The 6,268-nt window shown below is 44.3% G+C and overlaps 1 long non-coding RNA gene across 1 annotated transcript; it reads left to right on the top strand.

The window, feature by feature from the left end:
• The first annotated feature begins 267 nt into the window (after nucleotides 1-267).
• Nucleotides 268-1,926, top strand: LOC143653281 (uncharacterized). The gene is made up of 3 exons (XR_013161220.1): nucleotides 268-479; nucleotides 654-949; nucleotides 1,474-1,926. It is a non-coding gene; the product is annotated as an uncharacterized LOC143653281 (long non-coding RNA).
• The last annotated feature ends 4,342 nt before the right edge of the window (nucleotides 1,927-6,268 follow it).

The following is a 6,268-nucleotide window of genomic DNA, read 5'->3' as shown; positions in this document are numbered from 1 at the left end:
TGCCCTGGGCGCTGAAGCATAGGGCTGGGTGGCCTCTGTGGGAACCCCTTCGGCAGGGCTGTGGAGTTCCTGGTTTTTTGGTTGGGGGCTCAAGCCCATTCCAGGGAATCTGCTCTTTAGGGTTGCTCTAACGTCTAATACTTTTGTATACAGGTTAAAGGCCTTCCCATGCAGGGGCTCACTTGATCCCCACATCACAGCTGAGCCTGTGGGGAGGTCAGGCCCATAGGGGGTGATTATGAGAAAACAGAGGAGTTGTGACTTGTCCAAGGTCCCAGAGCTGGGAGGTGGCAGAGCGTGACACCCAGTCCAGCACTCTGGCCTATTTTTCCTTGTTCTCTATCTACAGTGAAGACCTTGTGCGAGCACCCCAAGATGCACGGCTTATATTTGGGCTTAGTTGTGGTTCCGACCACCTGAGTCCCCTTGAGTTGTCCACCCAGTGCTCGACTGACCGGCTGGGACCCAAGGAGGTCAAGGTGAGTGCTGGTGGTGCGGGTCACTTGGGGTGGTGGGCAGGTTGGCAGCTGAGGAAGGAACAGAAGCCAATCAGCTCCCATATGCTTGGTAGGGTGAGGTGGCCCCCAGAACCTTCTTTTCCAGCTGGGTGTGGTTCACTGGGGTTGACTCTTATCATTCAACCCTTGCTCCAGGCGGCATTGTTCATCGTGAAAGTCGTTGCTAAGAAGTGTGCTGAGTGACACCGCCACTGCCAGGGCCCCTGCAGTTCCAGCAACCATCCTTGGAGCAAGTGGTCTCTCTGGGACCCACGAAAGAGAGGGCCCTCTCGAGCAGGAAAGCATTTGATGACAGAGACAGAGAGAAGGGGGGAAACATGGGGGGCCAGACTGCCTGGCTCTATGCTCTATCATAAAGCAGGATACAACTCAGCATCAAGTTGAGGCCATTCAAGTGGGCTGCGACCTGGGACCCTACCATCAGCTGGCAGGTGAAGACAGGAAAGCCAGGTTTTCCAGACACCCCCATAAAACCATAAGCTGGGGGGCCAAGGATGCGTGGACTCCAGGTTTCCATCACCCTCAATTAAAATATTGCTTCTTACTTGCTAACGCCTCTTAAGAAGAGTCAATATTTATGATCCGAGAGCATGGGATTCTTAAACTTGAGGTGCCCTGGAAGCCCCTGGAGGGTTTGTTAAATGCAGATTTCTGGCCCCTGCCCCCAGGTTTTGATTTAGTGGATCTCATGGGGCTCAGGTTCCCAGCTGATGCTGATGCAGGCAGCCCAGAGACCACACTTTAAGAACCATTGACCTGTTTTATACCATGACACTCTCTCCATCCCGGGGGGCCCTCACTTTCCTCAGCTGTGCAAAGGGTCCAGTACGGACCCAAGAGGAGTCTGAGGAGACTCCGTGCGAAAGCCCCTCCTTTCCAGACCCCAAAGTGTTTCTTCTTGCAGCCGAGTGGGAAAGTCTGTCAAACGTCTTTTTTTCCCAATGCTTCGTCGTAGTGGTTGGCGAAGGGCTGAAAAGTCCCCAAACCCTGGGCTGGTCGCTATGCAGAGGAGACTGTGAGATCTTGGCAAAAGTGGCAGGAGAATTCCCGCGAGGACACCCGATGGACCCTGGGAGATTCCTTTTTCAAAGAGTCCTCCCTGGAAGAGGCTGGCAGAAGCTGCTATCAGCCAACATCATCTTCCCACTATGGGCAGCGTGGGGTTAAATCACGCTGCTACCTCCAGCTCCCACCTCTCTTCCTCCTGGATTTTCTTTCTCTTGCTCGCACCCCACCCCCAGCCACTCCGGCTTTCTCTCCCAATGCCAGTTTAATAAGCCAATATCACAACCATCTAGGCCTGGAGCTTTCAAAGATTTAAGACTTTTAAATGTGAAGCACCTCATTATATCCGACTATTTTCAATAAAAAGACCCGATAAGCCATTGATATGACACCAGTTATCAGTGGAATTTGTTTGACGTCCATTTGAAATGTGCACTGCTTGCTTTTTTGGGGTAATGGAATCAAACACTTACTAACCAAACGGTGCGAGCAGATCACTTTTCAAGTAAGAACATTAAAATGGAGAGGGAATCTGTTTGGGGGCTTATGAAAAATAAAGCACTATTGTACAGTATGACATACAGCGGTGGCTACATGGACAATTGACTTCCTTCCTATTAATCAACTACAATGTTTACCTTCTTATTCCACCCATTTCCAAACCATTAAAACTAAGAGGATTAGCATCGCATTTCTGCCAAGGTGTACTTTTATTTCAGCAAATACTACTTTCGCTCTCGGAGGAGATTAAAGACCTGAAAGAAATGGTTTCTTTATCAGGCATACTGTGTCACACAGGTTAAAAAAAAAAAGAAAAAGAAAAATCAATAAAAATCTTCTGGTTTAAAAGAATACAGTGCCCTTGTCCCGTGAAAACTGAATGCAGAAAGAGTTTAATTTCAGAGCAAACAACATAAATTGTGCAGAATAATCCAATGTCAGAATGGAGTATTTCTTGCCATGTAAATATGACTTAGGAAGGCAACGTTTAGAAACGAGGAGAGAAGTGTTTACCCTAACCTTGATTAGGCTTGAAAGAGACATATACTTCTAATGGAGCTTTTACAAATATGCAAGAGCTAGAGTTTGAACATGAGTTGGTGCTTAAGTGGCTTTGTCTATGTAATTCCCAAGACTTTTCAAAGAATTATGTTTTCTTCCTTCTTTTTTTAGAACTGTGTGAATTTTTTATAAAGCCAGCGTGCAAACAATCACCCCTTCCCCACTCCTTGCCCCCGCAAGCACGCTTTAAGTACATGTGCTCTCTCTGTCTTAAGTTTACTATTACATAAATCATAGTTATCTTAAAAATTTCAGGCCAGTGGTTTACAAAGTGGGGTCCCTGGACCAGCAACATCAAGGTCACCTGGGAACTTGCCAGAAATGCAAAATTCCCGGCCCCATCCTAGATCTAGCATCAGAAGCGCCGCAGGCAGGGCCCAGCACGCCGCCTTAACAAGTCTCCAGGAGATTCTGGTGTACACGCGAGGTCCAGGGCTGTGGCGGAGGGAGGCCTAGAGAAGGACATTAACTCGCCCAGACCCACACCTCCTAGTGGTAACAGAGTCGAGAATGAATAGGGAATAAAATGCAGGTGTCTCACTTTAATGAGAGAATGAAAAAACTAAATTATCAAAAAAACCCCAAAAAATTAAATTAAATTTTCAAAAGGAGAACAGCAAAAAATGCTTGCATAACAGAGACATTAACCTCAGGACTCCTTTACATTGTGCCAGCTGCCAGGTACAAGGTCCAGTTTGCAAGTAAGCTAACCAGCATGGAGCTGCTCACGACCATATAATGATCATATACACATAAATCGAAGGGCACCTACCTATACGGATGCACACAGCCAGTGTGAGGCTGGGGGCACCCTTTAGAAAATCTGTGTCAGAGGGTCACTGCCAAGGTTTCTTGAAGAAACGTCCCTGGAGGTGGGCAGAATTGAACAAGAACGCGCTCATCATTGCATCCTCATCAATGCTGCTTATTCTTATTTTATTTTCAATCTTTACTAATTTGATAGGCAAGAAATGATATCTCCATTCTGTGGCATTTTATATCCCTTCTTTGATATATTTTTCATTGCAAAAGTATTGCATGCTTATTGACAAAGTTCTGGAAATTACAGAAAAATAAAAAATGAAAATACTAATCCAAAATCCCACCAAGGAGGCAAATCTATTGTTTACATTTACACATTTTCTTCTAACCTTTTTCTGGCACATTTAAAGATATTAAAAGCCACACATGTATAAAATTTTGTGCTGTGTTTTTTTGCATTTAGCAATAAACCTTGGCATTTTTTTGTTTTAAGAACTCTTTGGGGAGAGAGGCGGGGAAAGATGGTGGTATAGGGAGATGTAGAATTTAGTTCGTCCTCTAAAGCAGCAAGTAAATAGCCAAAAACGGTCTGGAAGAACAGTTTTGGGGGCATCTGTGACCAGACACACATTGTACACCCATCTGGATCAGGTGGAAGGGTCGAGATCATGGCACAGAACAGTAAGTAAAACCCCCAAACTGCGGAGCTGTTGCCCTCCCCCACTGGCACACACGGCAGGCTGTGGGAGACATTTCCTCATGGGGAAAAGAAGCATTTTCTAATCAGAGCAAGGGAAGCTAGCTCACTCACGTTCCAACTGTGGTTTTAATGAACACATTTGGACTGCTGGATGTAAGCTATGACTTGGGGGCCCAGGAAAACTGGCTCTGAAAAGATGTTTTATTTTATTTTTCTCTCACTCTTCCCTTTTTCTTCTTCGTAAAAAAGTGTTTGAAGTAGCTCATTAGCAAAAGTCTCAGGTATCTTCAATTGTCAGCACTGCCCCAGGAAAGGGCAGAGTTAAGACAGGTCTGAGAGACAAAGTCAAGTGAAAGAGATAATTCCCTAAAGGGTGTTTCTTCCCCAAGAAAGGGGGTGCAGGGCCCAGCTCAAGTGCTAGCACTCCTTCAGAGAATTCAAACCTCAGGGGCTGGGAATCAGAAACAGCTTAAGCCTGCCTTCTCCCTCAGCCTCTGTCTCGACTCTGCCCTGGCACGAAGGGTCTGCTGAGATTTAAAGTCTCCACTTCACTTTACCCCAGTGGGAAGCTGTGGGCTCACGAGTGCCACCTATTGGGCTGCATAGGAAAAGCACAGAGTCTAGAGGCTCCGCAGGAAACTGACAACCTGCTGGGTCTCATCCTCGGTATGATTACACCCTCCTCCTGAGGCTGGAAAAATCTGATTGGGGTTGATCATATCTGGGGAGACCATCCTTAAAAAGATTCCATATTGGCAGAAACAGGAAAACAAGAGCTGAAAAAATTCTGATCAGTTAAACAGAAGCTATGCTAGAGGTCTAGAGCAAGTTGAACTGCAGGCCAAAGAACAGATAGAGAACAAATCCAACCAACAACAAACCCTAGGCAAAAGAGTGAAGATGACCTCCAGAATAAATTAATCTGGGAAATCAGATGCCTACACACTGGGCAAAAAATTATGAGTCCTACTAGGAAAAATGAAGATATGGCCCATCAAAGGAACAAACTAACAATTTAAATGACATACAGGTATTGAAACAACTAATTGAAGGTGTTCAAACAAACATGCTAAATCAATTCAAAAATCAAATCAATGAGTTGAGGGAAGATATGGCAAAAAAGATGAAGGGCATAAAGAAGACACTGGTAACCACAGAGAGGAACTTAAAAGCCTGGAAAAAAACAAATGGCAGAAATTATGGGAATGAATGACACAATAGAAGAGAGGAAACACAAAACGGAGAATTATAGCAGCATAGCTGGAGAAGCAGAAGAAAGGATTATTGAACTAGGCAATGAGGCATCTGAAATTCTACATGCAAAAGAACAGATAGGGAAAGAATGGAAAACTATGAGTGGAGTCTCAGGGAATTGAATGGCACCATGAAGCACATGAATTTATGTCCCAGAAGAAGAGACAGGGAAAGGTGCAGAAAGAATAATGGAGGAAATTATCTCAGAAAATTTCCCATCTCTTATGAAAGACATAAAACTACAGATCCAAAAAGTGCAGTATACCCCAAGCAGAATAGATCTGAAGAGACCTGCTCTAAGACACTTACTTATGAGATTGTCTAATGTCAAAGACAAAGAGAAAATTCTGAAAGCAACAATAGAAGAACAATCTATCACATGCAAGGGAAGCTAGATAAGACTGTGTGTGGATTTCTCAGAAGAAACCATAAAGGCAAGAAGGCAGTGGTATGATATATTTAAGATACTCAAAGAGAAAAACTGCCAACCAAGAATTCCATATCTGGCAAAACTGTCCTTCAAAAATGAGGGAGAGTTTAAAATATTTTCCGACAGTCACTGAGAGAGTTCGTGAACAAGAGACCTTCTCTACAGGAAATATTAAAGGGATTGCTATAGGCAGATAGGAAAAGACAGGAGGGAGAGATCTAGAGAACAGGGTAGAAATGAAGACTATCAGTAAGGCTAAAAAGAGAGAGAAACCAAGGTATGATATATCAGAATAAAGTCACGACACATGCAGTAACGTGGATGAAACTTGAGGATATTATGTTGAATGAAATTAGCCAGAAAGAAAAGGACAAACACTGTATGGTCTCACTAATATGAACCAACATTAATGAGCGAACTTTGAGAATTACAATTGAGAACAAGATTATTAGAGATAGAAAAACGGTAGAGATTGGGCAGCGGATGCTGAAGGAGTACAGAATGTTCAACAGGATCGATTGTAAAGATCTAGGAATG

This window comes from Tamandua tetradactyla, chromosome 13, assembly GCF_023851605.1.
Source record: "Tamandua tetradactyla isolate mTamTet1 chromosome 13, mTamTet1.pri, whole genome shotgun sequence".
NCBI classification, from domain to species: Eukaryota; Metazoa; Chordata; class Mammalia; order Pilosa; family Myrmecophagidae; genus Tamandua; species Tamandua tetradactyla.
This window is presented reverse-complemented; position numbering and strand designations above follow the sequence as displayed.